General features: G+C 57.8%; 1 protein-coding gene across 2 annotated transcripts in view; it reads left to right on the forward strand.

The window, feature by feature from the left end:
• Nucleotides 1-759: 759 nt before the first annotated feature.
• DAGLA (diacylglycerol lipase alpha) overlaps nucleotides 760-20,116 on the forward strand; it is a 61,992-nt gene continuing 42,635 nt past the window's right edge. For both annotated transcript variants that reach the window (XM_077861888.1, XM_077861893.1), the window contains exon 1: nucleotides 760-902. The gene's annotated coding sequence lies outside the window, so the exon portion shown is untranslated. The remainder of the gene's footprint in view (nucleotides 903-20,116) is intronic.

A 20,116-nucleotide genomic window follows, 5' to 3' on the forward strand; every position in this document is an offset into this window, starting at 1 on the left:
ACCAGGTTGTCCGGTGTCCCCTCCCCTGCAGACTGAGCTCCCTGAGGCCAGGGCCCGGCTTCTGCTTCTCCGAGCCCACCCACTGCCCCCTTTCCCCACACTTACAAGCCCAATGCATAGTGCTCAAGAGCAGCTCTCAGGGACGATGTGTTAAGTGATTTACAGCCTGAATGAATGGGCGTGTGTGTGCGCGTGTGCGCGTGTGCGCGTGTGCATGAGGCCGAATGGGAAGGGAGATTCTCTTCATCTACCAGGAAATCACAATGGGCCGAGGGCCCCTCTGGATGCCAGGCAGGATGCTGGGCACTGGAAAGATGGGGAACGGGGGCGGGACACAAATGGTGGTGCTGCCACCCCTCAAGGACCACGCAGTCGCCCCGAGGAGGTGGAACCCGGCTCTTTGCTCCTCCCTAAGTTAACCAGGTCTCTCTCCCCAGTGATCCTACTTTGCTTTTTTACGTCTCCCACGCTGAAGCCGGTCACGCGGGGCCTGAAGGAGGTGGACCCGGGCGCTCCCCTCCCCGCCCGCCGCGCGGCGGGTCCGCCCCTCCGGGCGGGCTGCAGGCTTCGGAGCCGGGGCCCGGCCAGAGCCCCCGCGCCCGCCCCCGCGCCCGCCCCCGTCCCCGCCCGCGCTGCAGCAGCCTCGGCGGGCCCGGCCTCGGCGCGGCTCCCCTCCCTGGCACCAGGGGGCGCTGCCGCCCCACGCCCGTCGCCATGGCCACCGCTGGCGGCGCAGCGCGGTTTACGTAAAGGACGCAGCGTCCCCGGGGGGCGGAGGCGGGCTGCGCGCCGGCGCCGGCGCCCTGCGGAAGCGGCGTTAGTGAATCGGGGCCTCGGGGCGCCCAGGATGGAGGCGGCGGCGGCGGCGGCGGCGGCGGGCCGAGCCCTGCGGCGGGCGGGAGGTAAGGGCGGCCGCGGGCGGGGGCGGGCGCGGGGCTCGTGGCTGAGCTGCGGCTGCCTCGAGCGCCCGCGGCAGGTGCGAGGTCCGTGGGGCTGCGCGCACCCGAGTGGGGACGGCGGCGCGGGCGCGGGCAGCGGGGTTCCCCGGCGCGGCTGCCCGAGGTCGCGCCCCCCGCCCCCGCCCCCCCCCCGTGAGGCGCGGCCGCCCAGGTGCCCGGCAGGTGCAGCCCCCCGTGCAGGTAGGCGGCGGCCCGGGCTAGGGCAGGTCCCGCGGTGGCGGCGCGGCTGGGAGGCAGCGCTGCGGTTGCCCGGCGCTCGCGGTCGGAGGGTCCTGGCCCGACAGGGTGTGCAACGACGGCACCTGGCCCCGAGGCTTGGGAGTCCCCGCACGGCAGGAGCCCCCGGCAGGAGCGTGAGAACCGGCCTCGGCACGCGCGGCCGCGGGAGGGAGGGTCCGCGGCTCCCGGACCTGGAGGATGGGGGCTCCACGTCCACGCCCCCACTCTGGCGGCGGCCAAGGGCATCGCCTCTGCCCCCCGGGCTCACCTCGAAGCGCCTGCCGGGTGCACCGCTGAGGAGGAAGGAGCGGCTGGGAGAAGGTGGGTGCCCTTTAGGAGGGACGCGGAAGAGAGATGCCCGGAGACGCTGGGACCACGAGGAACTCGACGGTGACCCACATGGAAATCCGGCCACTTCCCGGCGCTGCCCTGGGCCCACGTCATCATCCAGCTTTGGGCAAGGAGGAAGGGGGCCGGGGGTTCTCGGCCGTGATCACTACCCTTGAACGCGCGTGGCGAGAACTGTTGAGGACTGTGCACAGGTGGCCCACGGCACAGCGCCGGGGAGGTGGCCCACCATCTCCCTATACCGCCCGGGCCCTGTCTTTACTTTGGGTTGATGGTCCACTCCGGGGTAGCTGGGAGTTGCCCCTCTTCTCTGATGCTTGGAAGCCCTTGGGTGCAGAGGATTGTGGCGGGGGCGGGGGTGGGGGTGGGGGTGGGGGTACAGTACTTGAAGGATGGATCTGCAGCTACTGGGAGTGTGACAGGATTGCCAGTCTTCTGGGAAGCTTTGGGCGAGGGTCTCACTCAGTGTCACACGCTGTTCTGCCTTGCAGAGGGGTAACTTACAGAGCTCCAGGGAAGTCTGTGGGCGGGGGAGATCTTTGGGTCTTTGTGGATCTCTGGGGGCAATGGAAAATGGGATCGAAGAATAAATGGGAGGAACTTGTGCTGGGCCTGGCAAAGGCCTTGAGGATCCACAAGAACAATGTGGAGGGTATGGGAGACTAGGGTGGTAGGTGGCAGCTCCTTCGCCAAGGTGGGTGCTTGGAGGTGACGCTGAAATTCCTTAAAGTTGGCGTGTCGTCCTGTGCACTTGGAGCCAGAAGACTTAAAGTGCAGTCTTAGCTGCGTGATCTTGGGCAGGCGACTTTACCTGTCAGATCCGTGTCAGCGGGTGGTCATGGAGGAGGAAAAGAGATGGTGCACGTGGAAACCCTCTGTAAACAGTGAAAGGCCGTACGAAGGTCAGGGATTCTCTCCAGGTAGAGAGACCAGGGTGAGAGCAAAGGCAACAGAGGTGGAGGCCTGGAATGCAACTGGGGAGGATGGCAGCCGGAGGTTGAGAGCCTGTCACAGGGAATTAGAGGCCCTGAGTGTAAAGGCTCCTGGTGGGGAAAAAGTGGGATCTGTCGACACTGTGAGTCAGCTGCTGAGCTGGAACCAGGCCTCAGGTCTCCCGAGGACGGTCCCGGGCACATGGCCACAGCAACTGTGGAGTCCTGCAGGAGCGGCCAGAGCAAGACATGCCTCATGGTCGCACAGGGCTGGGGGGTGTCTGTGGCCGACAGATCTAAGGGGCCCGTGTGGCAGGGAGACTTGGAAGTGTGTGTTTTCTCTTGAGAATCTCCTTTGGCTCTGGGTTCTGAGGATGGGGGTGAGGTGCAGTCGCATCAGTGTTTTTGGGGCCATCGCCTGAGGAAAGCAAAGTGGGTCAGAGCCACCAGAGTAGATGCAGGGCTGGATGTTCTCGCCAGGGAGGTTGTGGCTGCATGACAGGAGGTCTGGGGGCAGTGGGGGAGGCCAGTGGGCGCAAGGACAAGGAGATGGGGCGAGGGGCACCCTCAGAGGGGTCCTCCGGGAGTGGATGGGTGTGGCACAACTTCTGCAGGGTGTCTCACCTGCCATGGCCCCGCTTCTGTCTGAAGGGCCTTCTCACATGGGGAAGATGAGGACAGCTCCAGATTGCTTTGCTTCCTGCCTCCAGGGACCTAGGTCCTGACAGCAGGCTGAATTACAGACCCTGCGTGCTCAGGTCCACTTCTCAAGCACTCCATGCATCCGTTTTAGTCAGCAGCCCATTCTACAGGCTGGGTCCCCGAGGCAGAAGGGTTTTGCCCCACATGCAGGCTGTAGTGTCAAGCCCTGTGGGTGGAAGGACACAGCTTTGCCAGACCTGGGTGGTGAACTGACTTTCCTGTGCCGTGGGACTCACCCTGCCTCAGTGGCTGCTGCCTGGACACTGCAAGAGCTTCCTGGACGGTTCCTTCCCAGGTTGGTGCCAGGGTCTGAGGCCCGTCCCACACACTCACTGCAGCGCTCTTCCCCGCCTCCCCTGGAAGCTGCCCCGCATTTCAGCTCCTGCTTGGAGAGCTCTCCACAGTGTAAGCCCCTTAAGAGGCATGCCACCCGCAGCCCGCAGCCTCCCTGTTGTGAATATTCAGCATTCATGTCCCCTCAGCTTACCCTCCACACCTTGGCCCGTTTGTTCTGATTTGTAGCTCAGCCTTATGGGCTCGGGCTTCGGGACCCCTTTGCAGCAGCCCCTTGCCATCTGCTTGGGAGGCTGGGACTCTGCATAGCAGAGCTGGGTGGCAGGTGGGGCAGATAGGAGCTGCTGAGGAGGAGTTGGCCTCCGTTCCCCAAAAGCAGAGCTGAGCTTTCTTCTGAGTCTTCAGGGTTTGAGCCAGTAGAGAGCCCAGCCAGGTCACCACCCCCTGACCTTGGGCACAGATGCGCTTTTGAGCAGATTCCAGCAGGGGCAGGGTGCTGGTCACATAGGACTGGATGTCAAGAGCAAGCAGCTCTCTGGAGCCGAGATGTTTTCAATCCTGGTCCTCAGTCCTGTTCCCGTTGCTTTGTCCGTGTTTCTCCAAAAGTTGCTTAAGTCAGCTCCCGGCAACCTTCGTTCCTCAGCTGTCTCATAAATCATGGTGCCCGACTGCTCTGCCTCAGGGGTGCCAGGGAATCGGGCATCTCTGGACAGAGGATTCTGGACCATTGCTGGCAGCGCCAGGCCAGCCGGCCACAGCTGAAGGCACAGCCTGTCGCTGGAAGCCATTCCTCCCCCAGCCCTTCTGCCAGGGACGAGAGGGGGACCTCAGAGTGTAATCATCTGTTGACCCGGTGCTACACCTGAGTTCATCTTCTCTCACTGGGATCGCTTTGCATTACGTGCTAGTGGACCGGGCAAGTAGCACTGGGGGAAAGAAACATCAATGAGCATGTGGTCAGAGGAAGATAAATCTTTTAGAACCGCAGAGCCTGGGCCCTTGCAGGATGTGGTTACCTTCCCAGCGGGCAAGGCTGAAAACTCTTTATCTTGATTTTCCTTTTTGCTCTCTGCTGCCAACTCTGGCTGGGCTGGATCTCTCTGGGGCAGGTGGGGGCAGCGCATGTGTAGGTGAGGAAGACTCTGGAGGCACCCCCCCAACCCATCCTGGCACCCCTGGGCACCTTGGCTGCAGAGGGAGCGGTCCAGGAGATGAGGCAGAGGAGAGCCGTGGCCCCAGGTGAGGGTGTTTGGCAGGAACGCCCCGGCCCTCCCCACGTCGGTGGTTGAGCTGGGCAGGGGTGGGGCTGTTGCCAAAGCAGGGCCACCCGGGGACTGCACGTGTGTGTAGCCGCGTGTGCCCGTAGCTTGCTGCGGGAAGTGAGGGCTGAGGGGGTGTGGAGCGCCTGGTGGTGTGGGAACTTGTGGGCTCCTGTGTGTGGCTGGCCTGGTGTCAGTGGGTGTGAGGAGCAGGGCGTTGCTGGGCTCCGTGGAGCAGGAGAGAACAGTAGGAGCAGGGAGGGGTGGGGAGTGTCTTCCAGCTGGAGGGGGTGTTTAACGTCTCCGTTTGTGATTGCTACGGAAGGAGCCTTTCTGCTTTCTTGGTATTCCTTAGAAGGAAGCCCAGGCTGGAGGTGTGGCTCTCCAACACCCATATGTACTCACTCATGCCTGCTGCCGTGCTCCTCCTCGAGCCCCCCTGGAAGTCAGCCAGGGATAGTCCACTTGGATGACAGAAGGGAGCATGGTGGCCACGGGCGTTGACTTGGGGCTCTGCGGTCAGACAGACCCGGATTTGAATCCTGGTGCCTCTGTACACCTCAGTTTTACCATCTGTAAGATAGGGACAGTAAAACCTGCAACCAGGGTGGTCGTAAGAATTCCATGACCTAGTAATGTCTGGTGAGTGGAAAGATCATGACAAAAGCAAGGACACACACACACACACACGTTTTTGTTCTTATAGTCAGAATCTTTTCTACAGAAAAGCAGTTACATCATGATCTGTATATATTAGTACCAAGGAAGATGTAATAGGTCATGACCCTTTTCTTGATAAGAAGATAGCTCCACCCTGCCCTTGGCATGGATGGAATCTCACTTATCTGGCAACAGAATCATACACAGGAATAATGTCTTGACCCCTAGGGACAGAATTCCGTCAGTACTCCTTTCTTGAACCCTTGCAGTGGTTTGGGCTTGGTGAGACCAGAGATGAATTGGGCGTACCAGGGCCTATAAGGTAGATCTGCCCTCCAGGAGTTTGAAGTCTATCGAGAAGATATGTGATGGACATAAAGGTCCGTGCCACATTCCAGGAGAGGGGGCCACTGGAGGTCAAAGGAGATTGAGGAACTTAAGGGAGATCAGCAGAGACTTGGGTGGTAATGGCCCTTAATCAGGGCCATCCAGGTGATGGTAGAGGAAGTGGCAGCAAGGGGAGATGTGGCCGGGAACTCAAGGTGCTGACAGGTTGTGGTCTGGCTTGGGTGCAGGGCACACGAAATGGAAGTGAAAGCTAGGGTTGACAAAGTGACTTGGAGCTGGGTCCCTGGAAGTGTGACAGCGGGGCTGCAGGTTGGGTCTTTGGAAAACATGAGCAGCCACAGTGTACTATTGCACTTTTCATTTGGGCCTTCTGCAACCGGGATTACATCAGGCTCCCCAAGCTTGCCCTTTATCCAGCTCCCAAATGTTCTGTGCAAGAGGGAAAGGCCAGGTGCCCCCTCCCACCACAGGCTTCTGGCAGCAAGTGGCTAGGGCCGTTCCCAGGTACAGAGGGCCCTGGGGAGGAAAGGGACCAGCCTGCCTGATCACAGAGGGGAGGTAGAAACCAGGACGTCCGTCAGTTTGGTCAGTAAGGGGTGGGCCCGGGGAAGGGCAGGGAGGTCAGGCCCAGGATCAGAGCTGGGCCCCAGAGTCTTGGCCCGGGATGCATTTCCCACACGTGCCTTTCTGTTGTCTTGATTCCTGTCTGTTCCAGCCTGGGAGTTTGAGGAGAGGCTTTCAGGGACCCCCATGAGGCTGGTTGTTATGCCTGCAAGGCTGTTCTCATCCCCCGAGGACCCATCAAGGGGGTTCCAGTGTTCCTGGCATTTATTTCTAGGCATTTGATCATTTTCTCACCAAATTACCCCTTGAAATTTTGCCTGCCTGAGTTCAGCCCAGGAGGTTACTATTCTGGGAAGTTTCATCAAAACCCTTGCAGCGTTTGAGAGTTCTCTGAGCCGGGGGGGAGAGGGGGGGCAGGTGGGAGGAGAACAGGGCTTGTCCTCACCTGTGTTTTGGGGGCCGCCAATTCCATACCTGGAGATGCTCCTGGCCATGGAGCCTGTGGGGGGGCAGCTGGGGAAGGGCTGGCCGAGGCTGTGTAAGGGGAGGCAGGACACCACTTCTCGTTCATCCCAAAAAAGCTCCTTGTCGTTGCCTCTCCTGGAGCCATTTAATTAATTTATGATTGATGTTCCTGGACTTACTTGAGGTTCATTTATTATTGATAACCTTCATTATATACAATTCACCCTGTACTGTTGAGCACATGGCTGCTCCTGCCAGGCAGGCCACACAGTGGGGTGAGCACTGTGAGGTTGCTTCTCTGGTCCTCACCCCCCTCACCCCTGGGGACAGAGCCCCGCACTCGGCTTTTGTCAGACTCTCTTGGGTTTGGGAGTCCAAGCTGGCTCCAGGGTTTCTGTCTTGAAGAGGCTTTTCTCAGCCACAATGTAACAGTAATGATCCTTTCCATTTTGTGAACATGGGGGAACTAACCCAGCACATGGCATTTGTGCCAGGCATTTCCTCTACTCCTTCATCTGTCCAACCCCCATCTTAACAGGAGACTAAGGGAGGCCAAGTGACTCATCTGAGGACCCATGGCAAATAGATGGAGAGCCAGGAGTGAGCCCAAGACCCTTGCCTCTCCTTCAGATCCCACATGGGGCCCTTTCCCTTTGAAGCCTTTCTTCTGCTGTCCCGAACTCCAGTGCTGGCCTGGCTAACATTAGGTCATGTAGCGCTGGCACCCCTGAGAGAAGGTTTTGTTAAATGTTGGTGGCTTGTCCCCCTCACTAATCCATTGCCTCATTGAAGACTAACAATAAAGGCCAAACAGCACTTCCTGAGCAAAGATGCCAGGCGCTGTGCTAAGTGCTTTTCGTACATTAGCTCATTTAATCCTCATGACCACCCCAAGGGGCAGGTGATGTTAACCCATTCTATAGATGAGGTTTAGAAATGTGCTCTGGGGGATCCTTGGGTGGCTCAGTGGTTTCGCACTTGCCTTGGGCCCAAGATGTGATCCTGGAGTCCTGGGATCAAGTCCCACATCGGGCTCCCTGCATGGAGCCTGCTTCTCCCTCTGCCTGTGTCCCTGCGTCTCTCTCTCTCTCTCTCTCTCTGTCTCTCATGAATGAATAAATAAATAAATCTTAAAACAACAACAGCAACAAAACCTGAGGGAGTAGGCCTGGGAAAGTACATGCTTAAAAAAAAAAAAAAGTGCTCTGGGCACTCAGCTGATAGGTGGCAGAACCAGGATTTGGCCCCTAGGAACCTTGAGATGCAGGTGCTTACTAGTTCTCTCCCTGCATCCCCCACTTTCTTCATCTCCTTGGGCCTGTTTATCAGACGTCTGTATGTTTATCCAGTGGCCACATCCTCCTCATGTCTGGCCTGAAGTATCAGCCTGCACTGAGGCCCCCTCCTTTGCTTTGGGGACCAGGAGTGCCCTCTCCCATGGGATGGGTGATTTTAGGGAGACAGCAAGGCATGTGGAAGGTACCAGGTCTGGATTCTGCTCCTGACTCAGCTGGGAACTTCACATGAGTCATTGAGCCTCTCTGAGCCTCAGTTCCCCTGTTTGTATATCAGCCATAGAGATATTTGTTTTCTCCTTCACTGGCTGTGCCCATGGTTGAAGGTAATGAGAGATAGGAAAGACACTGCGCTAATCAAGGGTTCGATTGCTTGTGTAGAAGATCTAAGAGCTGGCATGAAGGCCAGGAATGCTTAAGGCTGGACACATAAACCCAGGCCAGGGGATCTGTACCTACCTTCTGAGCTGCCCTGGGTGGGCAGATGAACTTCATGACTTGCTGGCTGGCAAGGACTGGCTCAAGGACCCTGCTTACTTGGCCAAGAGCCAGGTAGGAGGTCCCTAGAGTGGGTACCAGGGCGTAGTCTGGTGTCTCTGTTGGCTGAGTCGTCCCTGGCAGTTCTGGGCCCCACTACCCCTCTCATCTGGGCAGCCTGACTAGGTTGATTTGGGCTAGATTCAGTGTGGAAAGAGATTAGCTTGCCAGGCAGCTGCCTGGACCTCCCCTCACCCCTCAAAATATGCGGAAAGCCTGGTGAAGAGGTGAGCCCTGCGTCTGTTCCGGAAAGCTGTGAGACTGTCAGCCTCCCCGTGGCAGGGTTCCCAGGGCGTTGGCTAGGAGTCCGCTATTTTCTCATCAGCCTGGGTAACACGGCGCAGTCTGCCAGGGTCCCCAGGCCTGGGGAGGCAGGCAGAGGTCTGAGACAGTGGGTCTGGGCAAGGCAGGCCTGGTGTTGCTGCTGGAGACTGTGGCAGGGCTGCTGTTAGGTGACTGTACTATTGCACTTTTCATTTGGGCCTTCTGCAACCGGGATTACATCAGGCTCCCCAAGCTTGCCCTTTATCCAACTCCCACCGCGCCCCTGCGCATATGCTGCCCTGGGACAGTTGGCCCGCAGCAGCTTCAAGCAGGCTGCCCTGGGCCCAGCAGCAGAGGGGACCGTCCCGGCTCAGCAATGGGCACCAGTCACCCTGCAGGTCCACACCAGCAGGTCCCAGTCCACACCTGTCACCCCTCAGGACCACTGATCTCCAAGACCATGCCACCCTTCAATTCCTTTGATTATCCACCTCTGATTCGTTCTTTCTCTCTTTAAACTTAGCATGGCATAGGCCTGTGAGCATGGACCTTAACATAAAGATGGAGCTTTATTTGAATCCACTACTGCTTGGGCAGGTCACTTGACCTCTGATCCTCACTTTCTTCATCTCGAAAATGGGGGCTCTAATGGAATATGGCACATGGGACTGCTGTCAGCATCCAATAAGATACCACCGTGCAAGTTTTGCCCAGTGCCAAGAACATCGTAGATCCTCAATAAATGTTTTGTGCTGTTATTGGTTATCTTGATTATTTCAGCTCTCCTTGGTCAATTGAGGTGGGCACTAAGCTGAGAGGACCCTCCCTATGCTGAGGCTGCTCCCTCTCTCCTCTGCAGCCAGGCAACCCTAGCCTCGCTCCTGAGATGCAGGCCAGCCCCTTGGGCTTCCCCTACTCCCCTCCCACTTCTGGGCCACTTCTCAGGGCTGGCAGTGACCCACCTTCCCTCTGGCATCTTACCCTGTTCTTGCCCCAACCCTCTTTTCAGCTGGCTCCTCCCCCCCCTCCCCCCCATCCCCTTTCCTTTTGGTTCCTTTCCTGGGTTGGTTTCCTTCCCCTTGGCACCTCCTCCTTCTGGCTGCTTTTCTTAGTACATCTTTTCCTCCCCCAAGGCCTTTGGGGGGAAGCCGGTGTCTTTCCTCGGAGATCCTCTGACCATCCTGTGCAAAGAGGTGGCTTCTCAGCCCCTCCAGTTCCACTCAGCTGTGGGGAGCTAGCTTGGGGGTCATATTGTGCATCCTGAGGGTGGGGGCCACAACTTGGCCTCTCAGCCAAGAACGCTGGCAACCTTGACAAATCCAGAGTCCCATAGTGTACACGTCCAGCCCCGGAAGCCTGCCGGGCAGACAGGCACTCCAGGGACTGCAGGAGGTGGCCACAGCTGCTGAGGGGAGCCCACTGTATGGAGCCCCAAAGCCCCAACTGAGGCTTGAGGTTCCAGTCACAGCAAATCCTCTTCAGTTCCAAGGACGTGCAGAAGGAGGCGGCCAGTGTCAATCCCAGTTTCCTGGAGCTAGAAAACCAGCCGCAGCTGGAATCTCTTTCCTTTTGGGAAGTCAAGGAATTTGTCAAGAGTTTCCTCCAGTTTCATACCTTTGAAAAGAACTTGGTCCTCCTCCACCTCCTTCCCTGGGACAGGGGCCAGGCTATAGAGGACAGCTTTCCACCTCTGTCCACTCGGTTCTTTCCGGGCTGTTTATCAAGCACCTGCTGCAGGCTAAGCTTATAACTGGGGCTGAGAAGAATAAGAGAAAATTCCCACCTCATCCTCCCGGAGTTCCCAGGCAAGGGACCAACCTATAACAGACTTTACAGCAGGAATAGGAGCAATGTGGCTAGTCCTCTCTATGGGGCACAGTACTGAGTTCTTTGCGTAGGGTAGTTGATATAATGGAAAGAACAGTGACGACTATGACGGGGCTCGCCCAGCACGAGGCTCTGCCCTCAGGGCAGAGGGAGGGAGGCCCTCTTATTTTACAGCAGAGGGGCAGGTCCAGGACCTCAGCTTCCTTAGAGAATTGAGAGGACCTGCTACAGGACATAAATTCACAGCTAGCAGATTGGGACTCAGACCCTTACCTGTCCAGCCTCTGCTCTTGGACTGTCCCTTCTTGCTTTCCCACCTCACATCAGGTTTGGGGACCCTCTGAACCGTGGGAAGAGCAGGTTCCTACAAAAGCAGGCCACCCTATTGCTGAGAGCGCAGCCTCCCCCACTGCCAGGAAGGCCTGTCCTTCCCCACATGTAGGCCGTCTGTGGCTTGCAGCCACCTACCTCCTCAGACCCCACGCCTTGCTGGCTTTGGCAGGCAGCTTTCAGGCACACACAGGATTGTTCCTCTCACCCCACATGCCCCTGCCAGTAGTGTTGAGCTCTTGCAGATCCTTCTCCATGCTGCCTGCCTGCTCCTGCTCTACTGTATAGTTTGATGAACGGGCTAATGGAGGGCCCCTGTTCTCTGGAGCCACCTTCTCCACATCTTGGCCTCTTTAGAGCGTCAGGCCCCCTCCCTTCCCCAGGTGAACCCCATTCAGCAGGCTTCCGGCAGCGGTAACTAAGCCGGGCACCCAGCCCACCACCTGCTCAGTACTTTATAAAAGTTTAACCTTAATGGTGTAACAAACTCCCATCATAAAGCAGCTGGAACAGTGCATCCTGGGATGTATAAATTACAGGAGTCCTCTGAAGTTGTAATTGGAAATGGCAGCAACTGGAAGGTTGAAAGAGGCCGACCTCATTGGGCTGAGCACAGCTGTTCTCTACTTCCTTTCAAAAGGCACACAGAACAGTCTGGCTGTGAAAAAAGACCGGCCTCAGACCAAACTGAGTTCCTGGTTCCTCCGCCTCACTTCCCATTTCCTGCCCCTGACTGTCTCCAGAGCCTGCGGGGTTTTGAAGGCTGGACCCCCACCCAGGCCCTGAGCTCTGACTCAGCTGCAGACAGAATGCACTGCGAACTGGGAGGGAGTGAACACGGGTGTAGACAGGGCACATGGGGTGGGCCCCAGGCTCACCGTTTCCTGGGGAGAGCTGGAGAGCTGTGGGTCTGAGGTCCCTGCCCGGGAAGTAGAGAGCTTGAGCCCACCTGGGTGGTGGGTTTTCAACTGGGGAGCCACAGGGAGTGTTGGGATGCAGTGTTAGGAGCTCAGGCTCTGAGGTTGGGCCATCCACTTCCTGCCACATCTCCTCCTTGTGGTATAAGAACTTAACCGAGTCCTTAACCTCTCAGCTGCACCTGTAGAATCAGGGAAATCATTGAACTACTTCTGAGGAGAGTCAGGAGCGTGGTGTGGGATGCTGGCTTGTTAACGACTCAGCATGGTGCTTCTTTAATGGGCACACAGATCACCTGGGGAGCTTGCAAATGCAGCTTTCCCTTGGAGGCTGGATGGGGTCCCAGATCTGTTTCTCCTGATATGGCTCACAGACCACACCTCGTGTGGCCAGAACGAGGTGTTTGACCTAAGAGCTAGCTGTAGTCATCCCTGCAGGCAAAGTGCCCTCTTGGCTTATATGAGTGCTCTGGAGTATGGCCCATGTGCCAGCAGCAGCATCACCTAGGAACAGGTTAGTGGTATAAAATCCATGTCCCCACACCCCAACTCAGAATCTCTGGGGATGGGGCCCAGGAACCTGCAGTTTAAGCAGTTCCAAGGTGCTTCTTTTGCCTCCTGCAGTCAGGGAAGCACTGCTGGGATTCGCCTTCCAGAACAGGGCTTCTCTGAGTACGGGGTGGTGGTCAGTCCAAGCCTCAGAAGCTCCTGTGGCTGGCCATGGTGGGGTTTGCTCCAAATACAGGTTCCCAGGCCCTACCTCAGACCACTGGATTCAGAATTTCTGGATGGGGCCTGGGGATCTGCATTTATCCACCTCCTCACTGCCATTCCCGTTGAGAGGCAGTGGGACTCACTCGCTGCCCTGCCCGAGAGCTGTGGAGAAGAGCAGGGCCCCCACTCCCCAGCCCTCCCCACCTTGTGCAGGGGGGAAGGAGTGCTAGATGGGGCCCAGGAGCCCTAGGCTCCAGCACAGTCCTGGAGTGGCTGGAGCTGCTCTGCCTTGGCCCCAGCTGCAGGGGGGTGGGGTTCTCACATCCAGAAGAGGGAAACAGCCCCCAGTGGGGAACTGGTCGAATGAACTCAAGTATACGCACGCATGGGGCCTCCTCCACAACGACGAGGGAAGATTGGGCCGGAACAATGTTTAATGAGGAGAAACGTTCACCTTCTCTACTCAGTGGAAAAAAGTTGTGGGTACAGAATGATCCCGAATTTGGACAGAGGAAAAGCTAGACGGATGTTAATAGTTAATCATTTTCCTAGGAGGATCATGGTGACTTCTATTTCTCTCTATTTTTTGTTTCTGTTTTCTACAGAGAACGTGTATTTGGTGATAAGAAGGAAAAAAGTAGGGGATCCCTGGGTGGCTCTGTGGTTCAGCGCCTGCCTTTGGCCCAGGGCGTGATCCTGGAGTCCCGGGATCGAGTCCCGCATCAGGCTCCCAGTATGGAGCTTGCTTCTCCTTCTGCCTGTGTCTCTGCCCCTCTCTCTCTCTCTCTCTCTCTCTATGTCTATCATGAACAAATAAATAAAATCTTTAAAAAAAAAAAAAAAAGAAAGAAAAAAGTAGACACAGATAAGCATGTGTGGCCCAGGGTCATCAGGTCACCTTTGCCAGTGAGAGGCCCAGACTCCCAGGACAGTGCTTGACCTACCTATTGGGCTGACCTTCACAAGAGTTCCCCTCTACCCCCAGGCCGTGACCTCACCCCCAGTCCTTCACACTTTCACACTGTTTCTCCCCCCTCTCTTTTTTCTTACTTCCTTTCTGCTTTGAGTCTTCCCTGTCAGTGGCAAGGGCAGCTCTCCAATTCAAGCAAGGGGTAAGGGGTACAGGGAGGGGAAAGCTGAGGGGTGGGTACCCCTGCAAGCCTCTGGCAGAGTTCACTTTTCATCAGGGGCTTACCTAGATGCCTAAACCTCAGTCTCAGGGTCTGGCACATAGGATGTGCTTGGGAAGTCATGGTTGCATGGAGGTCTGGATGCAGCCTCCTGCCATGGACACCCTGGACAAGATGCATAGCTGGGCTGACCTTGGGCATGCCAGGGTGCTTCCCTGGGCTTAGGGTTTCCATCTCTAAGATTCTCAGAGACTTGAGCTCTGATTCCACCCCCACCCCCCACCCCCACCCCCACCAAGGCCCTTCCAATTCCAACCTGTGGAGAGTCACGTGCCTTCCCACTCCTGTCCCCTTGTTTGGTTTTCTAAAGCAATTCATGCTGTCCAAGAAGACCCCACCTGTCTGTCCCAGCTGCCCAGTGTCCCAGCTTGCGGAAGCAGCTGTTCAGGGCCGGACCTCCAGGCAAGGGCGGCAGGAGGGAGGGGACCCATGGTGCTGGGAAACAGTGTAGCCTCCAGTGCCAGAGGGCACCAGACAGTCGTGAATCTGCTACTGGTCTCTTGCAGCCCCTGGGTAGCCCCTGGTGCCTGTGTGTCAGGTGTCTGCTTTCCAGCTGCTCCTGGCCAGAGCTGCCTTTATCCCAGTGCCCCCTGCCTGGCATGGTGGCCAAGACCCTGCTTCCAGCAGCCCCAGCACCCCCAAGTCTCTGGCCCTTTCAGCTGCTTGTTTCCACTGAGTGACTCAGGGCGGAGGGATGGTGGGAGAAATCCATTCAGGCCATTTGTTTTAAAGACATTTAAGTAAACTCCTGGGATTTGTGTGGCCACATTTTTTTCAGTCTTCTTTCAAAGAAATGGATGGGTTTCTGGGCCTGTCCCACCACCAGCTTTCCTGCCTAGCAAGTGCACGAAGCCCAGGCTTTAGATAGAATCCTGCAGAAGGGGAAGCACTGCCAGGGTGGGAGGGTGACAGTGGTGGGGGGTGAAGGGGGGGCAATTGGAGCTTGAGTTTCATGTCCCCACCTGTGGAGGGGGGGTCCTGTCCTTTGTTCAGTCCCCCAGAATGTGTTTCTCCTGGCCCAGGGAGCCTGTAGAAATCAGCTTTGCCAGCATTCTGGAGGCAGGAAGTTGGGAGCTAATAGTGGTCTCAGCACACAGCCCTGCCAGAGCAAAGGTGAGGGAGGCATTGTCTCTGGGGTCCACAACAAGGTGCATTTGCCTCAGGGGTCCTGGGAGGCTTTCTAGGGACAGCAGAGAATAAGCAAGCCTTACTTCCCTGCCTTTTTCTTCCTGATAGTGACCTGTTCAGCCTCCAGCACCTCTGGGAAGCCTTCTCTATCCACCGTGGGCTGACAGGTGTCTCCACCGTAGGGTCTCTAGTCTCACAGCTCTGTAGCCTCTGGCCTGCATATGGGATTCCTTCTGCACTGTGAGTTCCTTGGGGATAGGGCTTGCCACCTCCACTTTCTGATCCCCAGAGGCTCCTTTTTTTTTTTTTTTTTTAAAGATTTTTAATTTATTTATTTGAGAGAGCAAGCATGAGAGCGTGTACATGAGTGGGGGGAGGAGCAGAGGGAGAGGGACATGCAGACCCTTCACTGAGCACAGAGCCCAAGATGGGGCTCCATCCCACGACCCCGAGATCATGACATCATCACGACCCCATAACTAAGAATTGGACTCCCAACCGACTGAGCTACCCACTTGCCCCCCAAGAAGCTCCTTAAGAGGTTCTCTTTGGTGCATCTGAAGCCCCAGCTGGTATTCTCAGGCCCTGAGTTTGGTCTGCCCTGGTCTTGGAGCCCACTGAGGCAGGGATCGGGGCATGCTCAGAACATCACCGTTCTTTCACTCTCCTCTCCTAGGCTGAGAAGGCAGCCCCCCTTGCGCAGGAGTCAGGCTGGAAGGGAATGGGGCGATAGATAGGGTGGGTGGTGATAGACAGGGAGGCACTGGCCAGGATGTCTCACAGGACAGATCCAGGCTGCAGCTGCCCCAGGGGAGGGATCTCACACACCCTATCCCCTGCACCCTCAGGCAGCCTGCAGCAACGAAGTGGCCACTAACACCAACCGGTCTAGCTGGTTTGTGGGGATCTGGCCCAGTTTCTTGAGGGACAGGATGTCCTGCTGGGAGCAGCCTTTGTGCCTGTCCTTTCTGTCCTCCTCCTTTCAGGCTCTCACGCTGGTCCTCTCCTGGCCTTGTTCTCTCCTTTCAGGCTCTCACGCTGGTCCTCTCCTGGCCTTGTTCTCCTCATTACCTTTTTCACTTCTCCGGGAGGGCTTTGACCCTGCCCTTCTTGAGGTGCAGGGCAGCGTGTGGTGGGGGTGCCCAGCAGGACCTAGAAATCAGAGCCTCCCAGGAATGAGGTGGGGGTGTCCATGACCCTCACCCGGTGAGATCCTGGGGGTGCTGAGGCCCTGGCAGCAGGATACCCAGTGGTTGGGGGGACACGTACCAGGCAAGAGCTGGCAGGGGTCATGGAGATCATTCTCCCAACTCCTCTCCTACTGCCATGCCACAGATAAGGGACTAGAGGCCTGAGAAGCCACAGAGCCTTGTGGCAGGGCTCCTTGGCGCTGTGACTCCTCCCTGCTGCCACCACTACCGCCAGGCTCCCCTCTCAGGGAAAGGGAATTGGGGGTAGGGGAGCCCGGGGGTTCCTCTCACTCTCTGCTGGAACGGGCCGGGCGCCCCACTCCGTAGGTGTCAGCAGAACTGTCACCCAGCGGTGGGTGGCGGGTGCCGGGCTGGGATTTCCCTGGCTGACTCACCCCCGGCCTGGCTGTGCCACAGTCTAGGCGGGAGTTACTTGTGAAGGTGTCTGAGTAGCTGCCACCGCAGCTCACACAGAGGGAGTCCCAGGAATGGGGGAAGCAGGCCCTCCACAGAGCGGGAGACCCTACGTTCTCTAAGCACAGCAGCTGTACATCCTACTGCAGGAGGAGTGGTGAGACATTTAGGGAGCTGAGCACCAGCAGGGCTGCTCCCTGCCTCCCTGCAAGAGTACCCCCCAGCTCCCCAGGATGAAATGCCTTCCCTTCAGAGAATAGAGAAGCCATTGATTCCCCTGATCCCCAGGCACTTCATAGACAGGCGCAGGGTGGGGGGGGCTGTGGGAGGCAGGAAGTGGGGCCAGCACAGTGACCCAGCCAGGGGCCAAGGACCCTTGAAGAAAGGGAAAAAACTGTAGGCTGTTCCCCCCTACCACCAGAAGAATTCACATAAGTCTGTGTGAGATTTCCAGGCCCACAGATGCCCTAGAGCACATCTTGGGGCCCTCCTCGGCCCCAGCTGCTGGTGCCGCCCTCAGTTGAGAGCTGGCAGTGGGGTGGAGGTGTCATACTTACAGTGTGTGTGGGGGGGTACCGGGGGAGGGCAGTGCGGATAGAAATGTGGAGTGTGCGCCTTGTGAGCAGGCCTGTGGGGGCGGTGGCAGCAGAGCTGCGTGGGGCGGGCTGGGTTGGGGGTGGGATGGGATGTACAGTTCTGAATGATTGCCCCAGAGTCCTTGCCTCCCTTTCGTTGATGGGGTGAAGGGTTACCCCCCAACCTCTCCAGGCTGGAGTAGCGGGGGCTCACAGTCCCCAGGGGCCAGGTTGCCAGGGCTGAGGTTCACAGGGTGACATTTGGAACCCTGGCACAGCTCAGTCTCAGCGGACAGACTTCTCAGCCCTCTACCCACTGCCTGGCCTGGTGAGAAGTGGAGCCATTTCTGCTGGCCGGGTGCCATGGGCAGCCCCAGTGTATCTGATGAACAGGCCACTTAAACCGCTTTGGCCACACTAATCCCTCCACGAGCCGGCATAGGGCAGAGCCCAGGAAAGGAATGTGTCCTGTGGGCCCAGCCTCTTGAGTGACAGGGCTAGGGGCACAGCCAGGAGGGCAAGGAAACACCAAGGCTGCCTGGCTGTGGCCTGAGCAAGCAGCATGGACAGGGAGGGTGCAGGGGAGGCCCGGCCTAAACCATGATGAGCCCTTAAGGCAGAGCCAGCACACTTCAGCCCTCGAAGGGCAGCGCTTTGTAAAAGACAGAGGATGGCCCTGCCTGGCAGCCTGCCAAGGGCACAGGAGCTGGACAGCAGGGCAGGGTTCCAGGTTCTGCTCCCAGCCTACAGCTGACCTCAGTGTTGCCTGAGGCTGGGATCTGCATCTTTGGCCCTCACCTTCCTCCCTAAAATGATTATATATGACTCAGTGGCCCTGAAGGTTCCTGTATACCTAGATGTTCTCCTGTTGTCTACTCAGCCCCCAGCATTAGAGAACAGGACCTTCTTCTGATGCCTAGGTGGCCAGGTACTTCTGCAGTGAGGAGCAAGACAGGGCTTTGCCTCCCTTGGACTCTGTCTCCTCTACCCTCTTCCCTCTCCAGGGTGATGGGACAGGTGAGATGACGGCCCAGAGTTCCCAGGACTGGGCCTTCCAGCAGGTAGTTGGGCTGGAATTGTACCCTTATCATCACCATTATTGTGGAGTTGGCTCCCTAGAGCCTGTAGGGGGGGCTCCCTGGAAGAGACAGTATGGCTCGTGTCCTGGGCTGCCTTCCTGGCCCCGTGGTCAGGTTGAGTTGCAAGAGGTCAGAGGGGGTACATAGCTAGGGGGTCCGAGTGAGCAGGAGAGGGCTCTGGCACCTCTCAGGCTTGGCCAAGCCCCTGGCTCCCATCTGCAGAGGGGCGGCCCACCCTCCACGAGTTGGCGAGGAGACCTCAGAACTGAGGAGTGCGTGTCCCCAAACATCTTGTTCACAGCAGATGGCAGCCGCAGCTCCCTTTCTCCCTGCAGTGCCAGTTGCATTTCCCTTCCCTTTGCTCAGCCCTCCTGTTAACTCTGGTTTCTGCTCTCCAAGCTGGGGTGGGGGTGGGGGGGATGGCAGCCTGCAAGCCCCCAAAGCCACCTGTGACTGTGGGTGAGGTTAGGTGCTCAGAGCAGGGACAGTTTCCAAAGGAAAGGAAATCTCAAGCACCCATCCACTGGCCGGGAAAGCTTAGTCTTGCCCTGGTTCCTGCATGCTGAGTCTCTGGTCAAACGAGCAGCAGCAGCATGATCTCAGAGGAACAGGGGAGCAGGCCCAGGGCCTAGCCTGACATTTTTTGAGCAGCTGCTAAGCACCAGGCCCTGAGCTAGGTGCCAAGAACACAGGCAGAAGGTGTAGTCCTGTCCTCTAGGAGCTGCCAGCATAGCAAGGAGCCAAGATACTCAGGAGAGGAATGGAAGGACACTGATCAGGTCTGCTTCCGGGTTAGGCAGGCTTCTGGAGGCTTCACAGGAGCTCCAGGGCTCCTTAGCTTTGGGCTGAGCTCTGGAAGGCGGAGGAGTTTCCAGGCGAGCAGGATTTGAAAAGGCATTCTGTGCAAAGGCATGAAGGGCTCTGACCCCACAGAACACTTGGCTGTGGCAAAAAAAAGGCAGAGCCGATGAAGGGCAAGCTGCCTCATCAGCATGTGCTGTTCAACCTCAGGGTGGGGTCTGCAAGGGGGAGACCTCGCTCCCTGGGCTGCTTGTGGGCTGGTGGAGCAGCCCCTACTGGAGCAGCCTCCCCTGGAGAAGTAGAGGCTGGGGCCAGGAAGTCAGGCAGTAGCTGAATATGCCCTTGGAGGATGAGGTGCCCAGGTTTCCAGAGTGCTGCCCCATGTTCTGTGACCTGCCCTGCCTCTACCCTACATCCATGTGACCCTGGGCAGAGCATCTGTGTAGTGAGACCCTCGTCTGTGCCAAGCTGTGCTCGAAGTGTTTCCCCCACGGGCCTGGTCCCATTTTACCTTCCCAAGGGTCACTCATGTGGGCATTGTTGGTCCTGAGACTTGTTCAGAGTCACGCAGCCAGGACAGAGCCTCCAGGCCCAGGTCAGCCTCACCTTGCTCAGCATAGCTCCTGCTGGGTTACATACCCTGTACCTTAGAGAAGGCTCATGGAGCCTGGGTGGGGGGCACGAAGCATGGGAAGCCCAGCTCCCTGACAACTTGTGCCCTGTGCATTGGCCCCTGCTGCTGCCTCCTCCTCACCTCATGCTCAGGATCCTCCGGGGGGCCTCAGCAGCAGCTGCAGGCACGGCCGCTATGAGCAGCCGAATGCCATCCTGTAGGGCAGCAGGCCCTGCAGAGTGGTGGCCTGGAGTGTTTGCTTTTCCCAGCCCTGTATTTGCTGTGTTGCTTACACCTGGCTCACTGTTTGCCCAGGGATTTGCCCTCCAGGAAGGTGAGGTGAAGTGAGGGTGGCAGGCAGGTGGCCTGCCTCTTCTGGGCTTCCAGCTTTCCTGCACAACCCAGGAGGTCTGCACTGTCCCTAAGTGCCATGCCCTCCAGGCCCTCTGCTGTCCCCAGCAGCGCCTGGCTTTGCCCGTATGGAGCATGTGA

The sequence above is a fragment of the Canis aureus genome, chromosome 21 (genome assembly GCF_053574225.1).
Source record: "Canis aureus isolate CA01 chromosome 21, VMU_Caureus_v.1.0, whole genome shotgun sequence".
Classification (NCBI taxonomy): domain Eukaryota; kingdom Metazoa; phylum Chordata; class Mammalia; order Carnivora; family Canidae; genus Canis; species Canis aureus.